Here is a 16,991-nt window from a genome sequence, read left to right on the forward strand (position 1 = left end):
TGTAATGCACTGCTAGACTACCGTTAAGAGTGTACAGGATTCTATTTTTTTCTTTCCGGTAAACGAGAAAGAAGATAATGGAATGGGGTAAGAACATCTGTCAATAAACTCATTACGAGGAAGAAAAGTAATGAAACGGAATTAAATTTAAGATAACCGCGCGTTGAATTTTAAAACCGGAAAATTACAAGAAGAAATTTAATAATTGTTTATTTAGGTAAAACAAAATTACAAAAAGTGAACGACGTACAGAAAGTCCCATAAGTTTTCGTACATACAAAAATTTTTTTATGAAAACCAATTTAAATTACATAATATGTTCTACGTAACGACCAATATTTTGAAAACACGTCTCAATGCGAGTCCTCCAATGCTGAATAATACGTAATCCCGTAAGTTTCCATACATACGAAAAGTAAACATTTTTTTTATGAAGGCCATGGTGTATCAGGAAACGATGCAAAACGTAAATCATCTCAAGGAACTTACCACCAACGCCGTTACAAGCATACTCCATTTGTGTTTAACACATAGCTTGTAATGACGTTGGTGATACGTCCCTTGAGATGATTTATGTTTAATACTTTTCCTGACCCACCGTGGAATTCATTAAAAAAATGTTTATTTGTCTGTGTGGAAACTTAAGGAACCATGTAGAAAAGACATTAAAATTAGTTTCTAAATGAAGGCGATCAGAAACCGATTGAAAGAAACCGTGGGTATTTACAGCGTTGAAACCGATTGAAAGAATGAAATAAAGTATTAATAGTAGTTTCTAAAAAAAGCACAAAATCCAAAAAAAATGAATTTTGGACTTTTTCTTAACTGCAGTAACAAGCCCTCACTGATAGTTTTTCAACGTAAGTGGTACTTATTTTCATTGGTTCCAGAGTTATACCCAAATGAGATTTTAATTAATAAAATATTTGGATCTTACAAGAAGAAGCACAAATCCGACTTCATCTTCCTTTTATTATTTAAATATATTGATTTATTAATAATTATTAACCTCTGATGGTAAAAAAAATTTACGATAAATGATAATTCGATAATAACAATAAAAATTAAAAAAAAAATGAAAAAATATCAAAAGTTATTAATGAAATAAAATTTTACGTACTTTTCATTTTAAAAAATATACATATGAAATTTAATAGGCGTACAAGGGAATTATGTGGTGTCCAAATCAGACCTTTTTTAAAAGGAAAACTACATAAAATTTTATTTCGTTAATAACTTCTGATATTATTTCTTTTGTTATGACTATTATTGAATTATTATTTATTATAAAAATATTTTTAAAATCAAGGTTAATAATCTATTTATATAAAAATGAATGTTTGTCTGTATGTCTCTTAGGCCTTCCTAAACTGTTCATCCGACAGCTATTAAACTTTGTTAAGTTGTTGTGCGCACGCCCGCGAAGGTTTCTGAATTAGTTTGGACCCGCTAGGTAGCGCTGTGGTCGAGATATTTAAAAAAATTGTATTTATGGTCCGATTTGGCTCATATGCAGAATAGGTTTTACTTACATGGAAAAAAATACCTCTGCAAAAAATGGACCCGCTAGATTGCGCTGGGTTTGAGACATTTGGAGAAAATTGCATTTATCGTCGGATTTGGGTCATATTTAGAATATATACTAGTTACGTGAAAAGAAATATTTTTACAAATAAATGGACCCGCTAGGTGGCGCTGGAGTTGAGATATTTGGAAAAATTGTATTTATGGACCGATCTGGCTCATTTCAGAATACATATTAATTATGCGAAAAAAGAAATTTTTGCAAAAACTATACCCGCTAGGTGGCGCCGGTGTCGAGTAATTACGAAACAAAGAAAGAAATATACAAATAGACTTTCTTCTTCTATAGTTATAAAAGGCAATGTTCGTATGTGTCTTCAATAGACTAAAAAACTACTAGACCGATTTACGCTACTGGTCCGATTTAAAAGGAAAGAGGGGAAATGGGGAAAAGAAAAAAGAACAAGGAAATAGGGAAAAAGAAAAGAAGAGAAAAGGGAAATAAGGGAAAAGGTAAAAAGAGAAAAAAGTTGAAAGGGAAGAAGCGAAATAGGGAAAAAGAGATAAAGTGAAAGGTTAAATTTTATGAAGTTCCGTAATGTTAATCTTTTTAATGTTTTACCAAACTTTCAATTGTATTCATTTAATATATATATATATATATATATATATATACACACTCAAATCTAGCAATAGTGAAGCACTGCCGGGTCTGCTAATTATTAATAAATCAATATATTTAAATTAAAAAAAAGAAGATGAAGCCGGATTTGAACCGATGTGCCTTCCTCTTGTAAGATCAAAATATTTTATTAATTAAAATTTTATTTGGTTATAACTCTGGAACAAATGAAAATAAATACCACTTATGATATATCGTTGAAAATTTCTCAATGAGAGCTTATTACTGCAGTTAAAAAAACATCTAAAATCCAATTTTTTGGATTTTTGGCTATTTTGGACACTTTTGGTCCAGTCGATTGCAATCAAAAGGAAAGATCCACAACTAGATATTACAACAGTCCTGAATAAAAAATTTCAACATCCTACGGCTAATTGTTTGAGTTATGGAGATACATACTCGCATACGTACATACAGACGTCACGCCGAAATTAGTCAAAATGGATTCAGGGATGGTCAAAATGGATATTTCCGTTAAAATATGAAAACCGAAATTTTTCGCGATCACAATACTTCACTTCGAACAAGGAAGTAAAAATTCAAGCGTAAATATTAAATAAATAAAAAATATGTAACTATAATTAATTCTTTTGATTGAAAATTTCCATTAATAATAATAGTTCGTGATTAATAACTTAAGGAATAAAACGGATTCCATCGATCATCAATTAAATTAACCGTGATAATCTTTACAATTAAAAGATTGTAATTACTCTTTTATTTCTACTAATAAATAAAAATGTAATCTATTTTATTCTAATCGGTACGTAATAATACATAACAGATAAAGAAAGGAATGGGAGAGCGTGCTGGAATAAGCTTTATCAGTAGGGCAATAATTAATAAAAAATTATGTTCGTTGCTGCAAACGTAAAAAAAAAAAAAATCTAAAAAGATATTTATAGTAAATGAAATGCATCGGTTATGATAGTCAGATCAGACGATTGTTGATATTTTTAATCTGCATAATATTCTTATCAAGAGCTATTTTATTTCGTAATAATGACAATATAATAAGTGGGTTTTTTAAAGAACAAATGAATATAAAATAGGCAGCAAACTGATAAAATATTTTCAAGAATTCTTATCGAAAATACTGAAATATATCTGAACAATCTGTGACCAAGAATTTCATCGAAGTAAATTATTACATCTCATTTTAATTAATTAGTCTCCGACTAAAAAAAAATTCAAAACAGTTTAACCGCATCCGTATACGAACGTTCCAAAGAAACCGCAACGGAACAGTAACTCTGTAATTCTTAAAAAGAGAACTTTTCTTTAATAAACCAAAATAGGATTCAAAAAATAACAAAATTCGTTTAGTAGTATTTTTTTCAGGCGATTAAGATCGCCGGTTCGATTAAGATGTCGGTATACATTTTCTTTAAATCTCTATTAAGAAACCTATAACAAAGGAAAAAATAAAACTAGGAAAACTTCGGGACAACTATGAAGCCGGATCTACAGATCGTAATAACCGCAGCATCGAATCCGGTAGGTAACTACCCGAAACCCAAACAACATCCTGGAAAAGAGGGAATGATATAATTAATAAGGAAAAGAAGTGAACAGCGAGATAAAGACGGTATCCTATCGGAGATAACATGAAACCTGACAAATTTACTCGAAAGTGAATTTAGTGTTTTAAAAGTCCCTCCGGCTAGCTGGTGACCGTCCCGCATACAGCTTCTCACGAAAATCAGATTATCTTATCCAGATCCAAACAGCATATTGTCAGCCAGCTCTAACATATGCCACAAAAAATTTATTTTCCTTTACATATTAAGTAAATCTGAACGCGCTCGGCCATTTCAAGAATTTATATTTACAATAATCGGTTCGGCCGGATCGGCAAAGGATAAAAAATCGAAATTTCTAAATTACATGAATTTCTTTAAAACTCCTGCTTACCTTAGAACTTACATTTAAGTAGCTTTTTTAATTTATAATTCGCAAACGTAAAACTCTATTCCACTTCTACAAAGTATATGAAGCAAAAAGGAGAAAAGCGGCTTCACTAATGAAGTCTCTCATGGAATCATCCAATAAGTTACACATACATAAAAAAAAAAAATCAGTAATAACTTTAGGTGTAATCGTCTGCAGTATCATCAACAGCGATAATCACCGAATAAAAACTACTAATAGCAGATGATAATTTCTTTTAATTTAACTAACTGAATTTCCCACGGTTCCTCAAAGTGCCAATTTTTATCTAAGGGTGAGACCTTTCGTCAAATTCAAAAAAAAATATAACAGAAAAATGAGGTTTTCAGGTTTATTCTTCATTTATCGCCCGTGAAGAAACTACATAAATAATTCTACGAACGCTTGTGACAACCAACAGAGAAATGCTTGTGCCTTTTTTAATATGGGGTTTCATTGCCATTTCGTCCTACCTCTTTTCAAGCGATGTTAATGTCTTAGAAGACAAGTTGTGAAGAAAAACAAAAAATTTGATACTTTCGCACTTAACAGTAATTGCTATTGTTGGAGAAACCGATATTCAGAAAGCAAGAACATAACGCCGACCAACAATGTCATCAACGCTACTAACTTATTCAAAAAAATGATTTCCCTGTAATGCTAATTTTATTTTTTTGAAAGTAAGTAACGAATATGGGGACTTTTTGTAGCTACCTCGTACACATTTTTTCTTATTTTTTATTTTCTTCGGCCAAAAAATAATCATATTACGTAATTATTATGTAACCGCAAAACGAGTTTATCGATTTTTAATCGGCCTATCTTCAGCTAACATAACTAACAGAGGTGTTCAGGATCCCAATTAAAATCCAGTAAAAGTTTACTTACTTTTAATAAAATCAAAACGCCCATATTACAAGTATACTTCGATCGTTGGGATCGACTAAGCAATTTAAAACTAATAACAGTTTAAGACGTTCATACTGCATTAAAATTTTTTAAGGGTGAAATTTAATTTAATTATCCGATGTTTCTTTAGAGACAGGTTATCTAAAATTATAAAAATAAACTAGCGGTGAAAATTCCGAAAAATGTTCACATTTTTAATTTTCACTTGAAAATTATCCAAGAAGGCGAAGATCTCCCTTCAAACTTTGAAACATCTTTGCGGTAAGATTTTCTGAATCGTATTTATTTAAAATTTTGTCCGCCGATATTTTTAACGCCGATCAGAATTTGTTAATCATACTTAATATTTAACCAAAAAGTGGTTAATGACACCTATAACAATTTTTAAAAGTTATTTAAATAAGCTATCGTAAATTCCTTTTTTACTTATTTGTACGAAGCACAAGAAAGTATTGTAATCGCGAAAAATTTCGGTTTTCAGATTTCAACGGAAATACCCATTTTAACCATCCCTGAATCCATTTTGACTAGATTCGGCGTGATGTCTTCACGTATGTATCTACGTACCTTCCATAACTCAAAAACAATTAGCCTTACAGTGTTGAAATTCTGGATTTAGAACTGTTGTAACATCTAGTTGTGCACCATCTCTTTTGATTGCAATCGACAACCAAAAGTGTCCAAAAAAGCCCAAAATTCAAAACAATTTGGATTTTGGGCTTTTTCTTAACTGTAGTAATAAGTCCTCATTGAGAGCTTTTCAACGATGCATCGTTATTTTCATTGGTTTCAGAGTTTAGAGCCAAATAAAGTTTTAATTAACGAAATATTTGGATCTTCGGGGAACGCACATCGGTTCGAATCAGACTTCATCTCCTTTTTTTATTTTTTTTTTAAATTTATATATTCTTATAATTTATATATTTAATTAATATATTTATATTATTTTTTTAATTATATATATTTATATATTTAAACCAATATATATATATATATATATATATATATATATATTGGTTTATTAAGATATTATTAACCTCTCATTGTAAAAAAAAATCTACGATGAATAATAATTCAATAATAACAAAAAAAACTGTAGAAGTTATTAATGATATAAAATTTTATGTACTTTTTTATTTTAAAATATGTGTATTTGTAATTTAATATGCGTACAAGGAAATCATTTGGTGATCGCATCAGAATTTTTTTTAAATAGTCTGTTTCTTTATAAACTAAACTGTAACCGAGTGAACGGTGAAAAAATACTTTTACCAAGAAAAACCAGTTGCATTTTGTTCAGAGAATATTTTAAGACAGCTAAATTTTTAATCTACTAAAATAGTTAACTTTTGTTAAAATCGATTCGATCATTTTTGGGCGTATAATAATTAAATAAAACAAAAACCCCGCAAAACAATATAAAATTCTTCTTTACATCTTATAAATCGAAAATTAAAAAAAAAATATGATTTTCTTTCAATTTGTTTTAATTATATTTAAAGTTTTTATAATCTAAAATATTTTACTTTTCTTTAAGCTACGGCTAGGCCTACATAACTTGGATGTCCCTAATAAAAAAAAAAAAAAAAAACGGCTTACAAGATTCGTAAAAGTTGAAAACCCTAAGTCTTGTTGAAGATAAATAATGAAAGCAGTGAGACATAGTAACTACAATGGCCACTGCCTTGTATGCGGGTATACATATTATTTTTTTTGCCGCCAGTTTTCAACTAACTTTCTCTAATTTTCGCTTGAATATAATAAAAAATTAAACCAAAATTAAATCTGGCTGTATTAATTGCGTTTAACAACCCAATAATAAACGATAATGACAAAAAAACAAATACCAGCAATCTATTTGTAGGCGATATCATTTTTCATTAAAAAAAATTTTCCGCTAATGTTATCCGAAAGAAATAGTATGGCAGTTCGAAGAACCTCTCTTTTTCTGAAGACGATAGCGTTCAAATTTTATATTAAATCAAAAATTTGGTAGAATTTTAGAATATTTAATAGTTTCTCAAATCATTAGCTATTAAAAACACGGGAATTTTTGAAAAGGCACACAGGTGCACACCCACATGCAAACTCGCACGTGTTTGCACTTGTGCGCACACACACGCACAATTTTTTTTTTTTTTTTGTTGTTCTGGGTGAAAAATGCTTATGATCGCCTGAACACGATGTATGTGTTGTAAAATCTAAATTTCAAAAATTCACGATTAAAAATTAAATAAAAACGTCCGGAAAACAAAACCAGAGATATAAATAAAAAAACAATAGAATAAAAAATTAAAACAAAATGAAAACTCGAAATTTAAAAACAAACTAAAATATTTAAAATAAAGACAACTAAATGTTAAAACACATAAACATACAACTACTACAAAAAAATAAAAATAAATAAATAAATAGAAAAACAGAATATTAGCATCCCGGAGAAACAAAAACACCTGGTATAAATATTTTTTATTATTGCCAAGGATTTGAGAAAAATTCTTGGACACACAAGAATGAATAAATCAATTATGTGTATAATAATAAATGAATTCCTATAATTTAATTCAATTGAAATGTAATTCAACCGAAATGTATCGAATACTTGATATTTATCGACTTCGTACGTGCTACATACAAATAGATTCTTTTAAATACAGTTTGAAGTTCAAACTTTTACACAAAAAAAATCAGAACAAATAACACACAAACTTGAAACATTACCTGAGTTATCAAGCAAAAAATTACCGCAAAAAATCATAAATTACCGTTGTCCACAAAAAGCTAGTGAAACATCGGTCAAAGCAAAACTTTCTCCATAAAAGAATATATTTAAACATTTTTTTACTTTATCGGCTACTGAAAACTTTTTAAAAAATCGGGGAATAGGTTAGATAAACACGGTAACGATGAGATACCCGCATAGATAACCTAGCAGGGCGTCCTCAGCTTACTGCTGACTATAAACACAGGCGCTCAGAAAGACCTACGAGTATATTAGGTTTCCAGAGAAGGGAATCTTGCACATCCTGTTGTAATGAATTGAAATTTTTAACTGCCGTCGCTGTACCTTTACGTATATTGTAAATAGATTAACAACCAACAAGAATTCACTAGGTATACGACTGCTGTAGTGCCAGATTGGTTGAGATACCCGACGTGTACTAAAGCGTCGTCTGAATTCGTGTACAAAAAGTCCTATTATCAGCGCCTTAAGTGTTCTATTAGAGTTCGTATAAAACCGCATAAAATGAAAGACAAGAAAATATTCTTAAACACGTTACTTGATAAATTAACAGAAATAACACCTTACTATATTAACGACGTTTATGTTTGTTTTAATTAAAGGATCTCGTAGTAATTTATTTTTAGTAAATATATTTTTTTTATTTATTTAAAAGAATAAAAACTGTTGTATTTTGCATAATGACTGTAATGATTACGTGATATTTTAAAGTAAATTTAATGTTTTTGCATTTGCATTTCACGTTTAATGTTCCGCACTTCACAAATTATTCCGTTAATTTTTTTTAATGTTTAATATATTAGTTATACAACATACAATGATATAGTTTTACAAATCTGTTTTGACCAGTAATAAAAATTAATTATTATTTACAATAGTGAGTCCGCGGGCGGGATTATTTTGCTTGTACTTCTAGAATGGGGGAACGTATATAAAATCATGAGTTCTGGAATTGACCGTTTGCACGGGACACTAATGCTATTAAGTTTTTATGAAAATAAAAGGCACAAAGGGACGATGGTTGTTCGCCCTTTTAACCCAACATTATTAATGTGAGAGGATGTATTCGGATGCATTTTAGTACAAACATCAAAGGAAAACTTTGAACAAATATCAGAAGCGGTACAACATTTTAAAAAATGTTTGTGCCTCTATTTAAAAAAAAATAAAAACCAACAAAATGTTGGAGCTACTCTTTTGGGATTTATGACTCCTCTTTCGCTCAGGAAAAAAGGTCGTTTTTTTTAATCGGTTAAATTACTATAAAATGTCGAGTTAACATTTTTCTTCTACTATATTTTTAAAAAATGCAATGAAAGCGAAGAATTGTCACAAAAGTTATCCCATACCGGAGTAAGAGACGAGCTCCGGTCCGAGATTTAAAAACCGAAGTCTTTTTAAACCGTATGAACTCAGAATTCTGTCCGTGAAAATGTTTTGATAAAATGAAAAAAAATAAGGCAGAACTTTTTTTGACCGAGAGATCATCCATATAAACAGTTTTGTAATTTTACATGGCCCATTATTCCTTCTGATAATTAAACTTTCCGACGATAAAGGTTCATTTGAATCGGATGAGTGGTGAATAGAACATAGATTAACAGACATGCGATTATTAGAAAAGTGATACAAAGCATCTTCATTTATTGAAAGAGTTGTAAAACAACTCTGAAAAAGTTTCAATTTAAAGACGGAAATTCAATTTTATTTTCGTAAGCTTCAAGGCTTTGTGTAATTAAATCAACAAAAAAAGAAATAGTAGAAACACATAATTTAGCCCGCTGTACTATGAAAAGCCGGCGTGGAATATTCTCTATTACAATTTTTTCCTTCATGAAGAGGTAAATAGTACGAATCCAATACAGTTTAAAATATAAGTATAATATTAAAGTAATCGTCGAGATACGCACGAAAATTGTTATCAGAACGACGCGAAACTATTATAAAAATACGAGACCCTGATCACAGCAGCCGGCATACCCCTCCACTCACTAGTTTGTAGTCGACTAAAACACCCCTCCCGCCAAAATATGACTGTTACTTATCAGTAATGGTATTTACGTCACATCGGACAAACCGATTACGAAGAAAACACATATCGCTTTTACAATTTTAGAACTAATACAACTAAATAAAACAATATAAACAGAATACTCCTAACACTGAATAAAACTAATTTACCTACTTAATTAATTAATAACTAGTTCGTTAACATGGTTTAAAAATTAATTTTTATCCTGAATACATAAACAGAACGCTGTTTATATGTAGATCTACTTACTACAGTAGACCTACTGTAAGACGAAATAATCCTTAAACCGCATTGTGCGAGAGTGCGGTGCAACGCGTTTAAACGATCGAATTTATCACGTTGATGTTGAAAAGGCAAAAACTACCAACATCCCTCTTCATTTGGTACACGGAAGTTTTTTACTTTTTTATCCTTTAGCTCCGATCACCCTTCCTCCCCACAAAAAGCAACCGTAATATTTATCTTATTAATACGATAAATGCAATGTATAATTCTGAAGCTCGTGCGCGGGAAAACTTTGTGGAAACTTTTTAGCGTATGAAAAGTTCCAGACCGAATTTCAAAAATTACAAACGGGATTTAAACCCGGAAACTTCAGAACGAAAAGGCGCTATCGATCCGCCATGGAAGTCTATATGCATCCTGAATGTATAAATTTCAGTTTACTTTGTGCTATCTCGCGCTTAATTACAAAATAATAGAAAACAGAAGCTATTTACGACAGTTTCTCGTATCGGGCCTCTCTGTTCGAACAATTTACGAGGATCATAATACCTATAGAAACGGCATCTATGTCGTGAATTTACTTCTACCATCATTTCAATCTAGCCGATTCAATCGCAAAACATTTATAGAGGGCGCAGCCCCCACCCTGTGAACCAAAAAAAAGTATCGATTCGCTCAGGATGCATTCAAGAGAAAATAAAATATGGATCCTAAATAAGAAAAATCTTTCCAAGGAATTCTTTTTTTTCTTTTTTTAGCGAGAAATTCGGTCTAAATCACTCAAAGACATCGAGTGATTTAGATCCCTAGGGCAGTTTTTTAAAATAACTTTCGAATTACACTAACAAAGACACATTTCATCGAAAAAAGTATATTTATTATTTCTTTTAACGATAAATTACATCAATTCTTATCTATTTTTTTTTTTTAATTTTCTCGTTCTGTTAACGTCGGGAAAACTTAACTTCAAACAACCAAAATTAAAGTAAATAAAACCAGAAAAAAAATTCGGTAACAAACAGTTGAATGTGAATTGTTAAAAGGCACTCGTCCCGCTTTCCACAGCACTTTTATTGAAAGAAAGTTTTTCCCTTACTGAATCAGGTAGGATTTTAGGCAAAAAAGCGTCATATGATTATTAAAATTATAGGAAATAAAAAAATTTTCTAAGAATCATTTTTCGGGATTTTAAAAAACCGATTATTTCGTATATATAACTATTATAACTATCATAACTACTAAAATTTTTGTGAGAAAAAAAACATAATGTAACGATATCAGAATATTAGATCAGGTGAACCCGAAAATTCGACATGATACTTCAACCGCTTTTAATTCATGACCGACATCCAAATCCTGATAAACGTTTATAAATTCATTAATATGTATAGCCTCCTCTAAGCTTATGCTGGCGAAAATATAATTTATACTTGCTTTCGATAAAACATTATCTTGAGAGGAAAGGGATGTAGTCCGACAGTTACGTCGTATTTCGTAAACAAAAATAATAATTAACCCCCCCCCCCACCCTACCCAACGTTACCGCACTAGCCATATAGACTGCTGTCATTTCGGAAGTCTAACTAACGCCAGATATTAACTTTTTAATTATATAAATACACAAACCAATGTACAAATCGGTATAAACAATATGATGAAATAAGAAATAACCGCAAACAAATGTATTCTGGACTTATATACCAAAGAATATTGTTATGTTTCCATTTAATCGTCTACCAGTTGATTCAATAGAGCCGCGAAAACGTGCTCAGATTGTATGTATCATTAGATGTAATTAAAGAAAAAGCCTTAACTTAACATTAGTTAACATTTTGAGTAAATTTAAATTAGCGATTTCAATTAAAAAAATAAATAAATAAATCTACCTTGCCCCTCAATGGTAATTCCACATTCAGATAAAAAAAAATTAATAGAGATTCGATAGATTTATAAAAACTTTAACTAGCTTATCAAAATTTTTATTAAAAATCTTCCCACATTGATAATAATATTCAATTATAGGAAAATAATATTTTCTTTTTTTAGGGCAATCTTTCGTAAAAAAAGGTTAAAATATTTTTGGATTCTAAGACTTCAAAACGTCCAGAAATACAACAACAAAAAACCGAGGAGTGTAGGAATGATAACTTATCCAGAAGGGGGTGGTAACTGTTACTGACAGCAAAAAAAAAAAATAGCTATTTTTAAAATAATGAATAATTCCATTATTTAATTACCTAAAAACGAATTGAATTATCGACTGTTCCTCCAGTTAGTTGTTTTCTGTTACCCGTGTGGGAACGTTCCATCCAAATTATGGAAATAATATCTAAGAAATTTTGTTTTGTAATCTCAAATTTCGTTTGAGTTTATTTTTGACAAAGATATTTTTTTACAGGCCATTGCGACTGATGTCTTTTCAATTACTTAATGGGTTCTTGTTTTTATTTTAAAATCTCAGGTAATTTGTTTCTGTCGCTTGAAAAATATTGACTTCTGCTTCTTTCTTGTTTATTCATTATTTTCCTACGTTTCGTTTTTGTATTTATATTTAATTTACTGTTTTAATCTACTGGATTCTAGAGTACTGTATAGTTATTTTATTTAAAAGCAGTCAGTGAAACAGAACATAATATAGGTTAAGTAAGCGATTACAGCTGTAAAGTAAAACGCTCACTCGGTAATACACACACACATACAAACATACACACGCGCGCGCGTGCGCGCACATAGAGACACTATTTTTTTATTTCTTACCTCGTTTTGTATAATGTTGATGATGATGATGATGATGATAACATTATAATAAATGCGATTTCATTTAAAAACAAATATAAATAGTTTTGAGCAAAATTAAATAAAAACACAAAACACGCACACGAACGACTACCAAAATACTGTATAGTACACTAGAAAAAATAATTATCTGGGACACAACTAACACTAATAATGTAATAAACACATATAACAATTTGTACGGTAAGGTTAATACTTATTGATAAATATTCTACACCACTACTGTAACTACGGCTGAACTTATTTCATTCTTAATTTTGAAACGCGTAAAATATAAATCGTCGCAGGTTATATAATAGTTACATGACAGTTTAAGCGATATTCTTATTATTTAAAAGTTACCGTGTAATTATTAGAGAGTTAAATAATTTTTACAACGATATCAAAATTCTGATGCACCACAAAGCACATTATCCCTACACGTCGTACTGTAATATGAAATCGCTAAAGTTTTAAGCACTAATAAATACTGTGCGACGAAATAACGTTTATACAATTCCGTACCTTAACGGACGAGTTTAGTAACTAACTAAAATTTCATCGCGCCTTATTTTTATTACGTTCACCCTGTTACTTTAAAAGAAATTAACAAAAAAAACACAAAAAAACAAAAAAAATAGAATGTTGTTGCCAAAAGAAACAAAATAAACAGAAAATTATCGATTCCTGACGGTTATCATACGTTAGTATCGTGTCTTCATAACCGAATGAATATATTTAATACAATAGGTCAGGACACTATCCGTTTACACTATAAATACTATGTTAATATCGTGTCGATAATATAAGTAGAGATCCTAACCTAATAGCTCGTCCGCGCTGGTACGACACACATCGAAGCGCGACGACACACTACCTTACCGTGAACCTCAGTGACGGAACGATGACGACGCCGAGCATCGACTGCCACAGCGCGCCACACCGAGACCAGCGCTCCTCACACTCCGCTCTCGCAGTCAGATACTCCTTCTCCCTTTCTATGCTCTTGTTTTCTCTTACCTCCCCCACTTTTACTCTCACTCTCGTGTCCTATTATCATTCTCTCTTTCTCTCTCTTCACTTATATTGCCACAAGACACACTCGCACACGCACAAGCGCGCGCGTTCCATCTCACGGACGGTATCATAATCCTCTACCCCCTCTAACCCGCTCTCGTACACGTCGTCTCTCTTCAACTCATACCCGGTTGCACACCAATCAATAAGCTCTCCCGCGCGCGCTATATACACTCGCTCGGTCTTCTCTTTCGCCCTCTTCCTCAGTTTCACTCTCTCCATCCTTCCTCTTTCTCCTCGCACTACACCCCTCTACTTCTGGCGGTCGGTTACAAGATACCGTTTTCCCCTTTTTTCCTCATTTTTTCCAGAGAGACTATCGCGCCTCCCGGCTCGAACCTTCCTCCTTTATAGCCTTTCCCGCTCGCTCTCTCTGGAGGAAGGGAAAGAAGTCGTGAAGGGGAAGGGTAGTTTGAAGAATCGATATCATCTTAGTCGCACACCACCGCATGTATTTTCGTTCTCGTCTAGGATCTAAGAAAAAATCATTACAGACGATAGAAAAATAAGCGGTATCTCCGTTATTACGTATTACATAATATATTGTAACAGCAAGCGATTAGTCGTGAAGATATTTTATGTTATTATAAAAGAATAAACAATAGCGAATAAATATTTTTAAAAACGGGCTTAAAAATATTATTTGTTTAAAAATAATAAAATATACGCGGCGAAAAGGAAAGCGTTGAAGTTACGTCGATTCGAATCGCCCGCCTTAACAAAAACATGCCGTCAACTCCGTCCCCTCCCGAGCACTACCCTTTTCTGTTCGCTTTGCTCTGAGCGGGTGAACACCGAAAGGGAATTAAATATTACTGAGTGCCGAGTAGCCTATATTCATACCGTGAAAATTGTTACTACTTCGAACTGAATACACCGCGACGGCCGTGCGCTCTCCTGCTCACGATCGCGACATCTGTATACAACTACGAACGCTCTATTAAATAAATTTTCCCGCGCTTTAGCCCCCGCCCGCTCACCGCGATTAATACACAACAATAATAATAATTTGTTTCCATTTTTGTTGGTGTTTAGAGATACCCAAACTTTCTTAATTATATATTATCGGCGGTAAAATCCGATCGTGTATTAAAATAAGAACAAAAAATGGATCTAAAAATCACTTGAAGAGAAAAAATGACAAATAGCGGATTCTTCTTCTTAAAAGTTGTTTGAAATTTATTTATAATTGAAGGATTAAAAATGAAGAAAAACAAAATACTTTTAATGAACAGTTTCGAAGAACACATCTTCTCTAAAATAACAACTATAGAAAAAAACAAGACCTTGCGCCAGTTTTCTTATCTCTCTACCGGTACCATATGTTTTCATTTTAGGCAAAATTATTCCGAATATTTCCAAAATTCTACAAATTTAAATACATATGCTGCGATGACGTGGCACACGACTACATTTCAGTTTTAGAAATATACGAAAACATTCTGATATTTGTAATCGATTGTCTAACAAATAATTTTATTAACAAATTTGATAAATGAAAAGTACTTTTCTTCAAATTATCATTTTAAGATGCCAACATTAAGTTCATAACCCGTTATTGACACAGACTTACTTGACTCATTATTGACACAGCTTTTAAGCAAAAGCTCAATAATGCGCAACTTTTTTATATAACAAATTGTCTGTTTTACTGCCGACATAAAAAAATAAAAATTCATCCCGATTTGTCAAATAAAATTATAACAACAGGAAATAAAACAGACAAGTGTAAATAAAACCGACAAGAAAATAAACCTTACAGGAAATCTATGAGAACATAAATAAAGGAATACTTTTAATTCAATTTATAATAATTAGATGCATAAGTCTATTAACATTTTATAATTTTTTTAAAGCTTTAATAAACAGATCTGAAATTTTCATTCGCCTATTTTACATTATTAAATCTGTAAAATGAAAAAATTGAACGTGTTTATGACATTATTACAACGTAATGAAATTGAAACTTACTTCTGTTGTATGCTGATGTTTAAAGGTCCGCCGTTTTGTTAAGAATTATCAGAGCGATGATTTTTTTACACTAATATTTCTGTATCGTCGAGGAGATTATAACTCTTATTTAATTCCTGTCAAAGGTATATAAATTATCATGTCTCCTTAAAGTGAATGGGTGTTTTTCTAACAGTGAAAAATTTGTTGTTTCCGAAGCTAATTTAATTATTCTACTATTTAAATCTTACAAATTTGCAAACAGAATTTTATTTTAAATTAGTGCATATTGTGTTTGTGTATGTGAGTGTGTGTGTGCGTGTTTTCGCGCGCGCGGTATGAGCATACGACCACCACATCCCCAAAGCCCGTGAAGTGGTAACTCGAAAATTTTAAATGGAAAGAGTAGAGTAGCGATCGTTCGGTATTTTCGCAGAAACGAGTAATTTCAAATGTAGCCTAACCTCCAGTCTAAGTAATGGTCTAATTCCGATAAATAGATAGTTTTTGAGGAAGGAGTATACTAAGTTGTTTTAGTGTTTCACTGCTGAGTAGTTATTTAAAAAGTACTTTAGATCACTTTGGAAACTATCTGTAAAAACATTAAATGGCCAACACTGAATGGCAAAATGTCATTTTGGTTAAAGTTATAGACAAATTTTTTTCGTCTATTTTTTTATTTTTTACTCTTTGTAATGATATAACAATGTTACCTTTTCAATTTAAAATTGTTGAGTGCCCCTTCTCATGGGAACTTGAGACTGTGGTGGTTTTATACCGAAAAATAGATAGTTAAGAGGTAGGAACCATTTGCTAAATTTATTGTTATATATTTATCAGTTGAATATTTAGAATTTCACGTTTTATTAACACCCTGTCACACACACAAATAAATATATATATATATATATATATATATATATATATATATATATATATATATATATATGTGTGTGTGTGTGTGTGTGTGTGTGTCTGTGTAAATATGCGTTATTAGGTATGTTTGTGATTCCAAGAGCTCATTGCTGATAAAGAAAGTAGACATGGATGTGAGACATCCAATATTATCGACACAACACACACTAGAGTAAAAGGGGGAAACGGGGGTTGTAAGGTGTTAATACTATTACCTCCTTAGTATTTCC

At 31.2% G+C, this 16,991-nt stretch overlaps 1 protein-coding gene across 1 annotated transcript in view; it reads right to left on the reverse strand.

The window, feature by feature from the left end:
* Positions 1-13,622, reverse strand: part of LOC142331330 (uncharacterized) — a 135,172-nt gene extending 121,550 nt beyond the window's left edge. The window contains exon 1 of the mRNA XM_075377158.1: positions 12,802-13,622. The gene's annotated coding sequence lies outside the window, so the exon portion shown is untranslated. The remainder of the gene's footprint in view (positions 1-12,801) is intronic.
* Positions 13,623-16,991: the final 3,369 nt, after the last annotated feature.

Source organism: Lycorma delicatula, chromosome 10, assembly GCF_047948215.1.
Source record: "Lycorma delicatula isolate Av1 chromosome 10, ASM4794821v1, whole genome shotgun sequence".
Classification (NCBI taxonomy): Eukaryota; Metazoa; Arthropoda; class Insecta; order Hemiptera; family Fulgoridae; genus Lycorma; species Lycorma delicatula.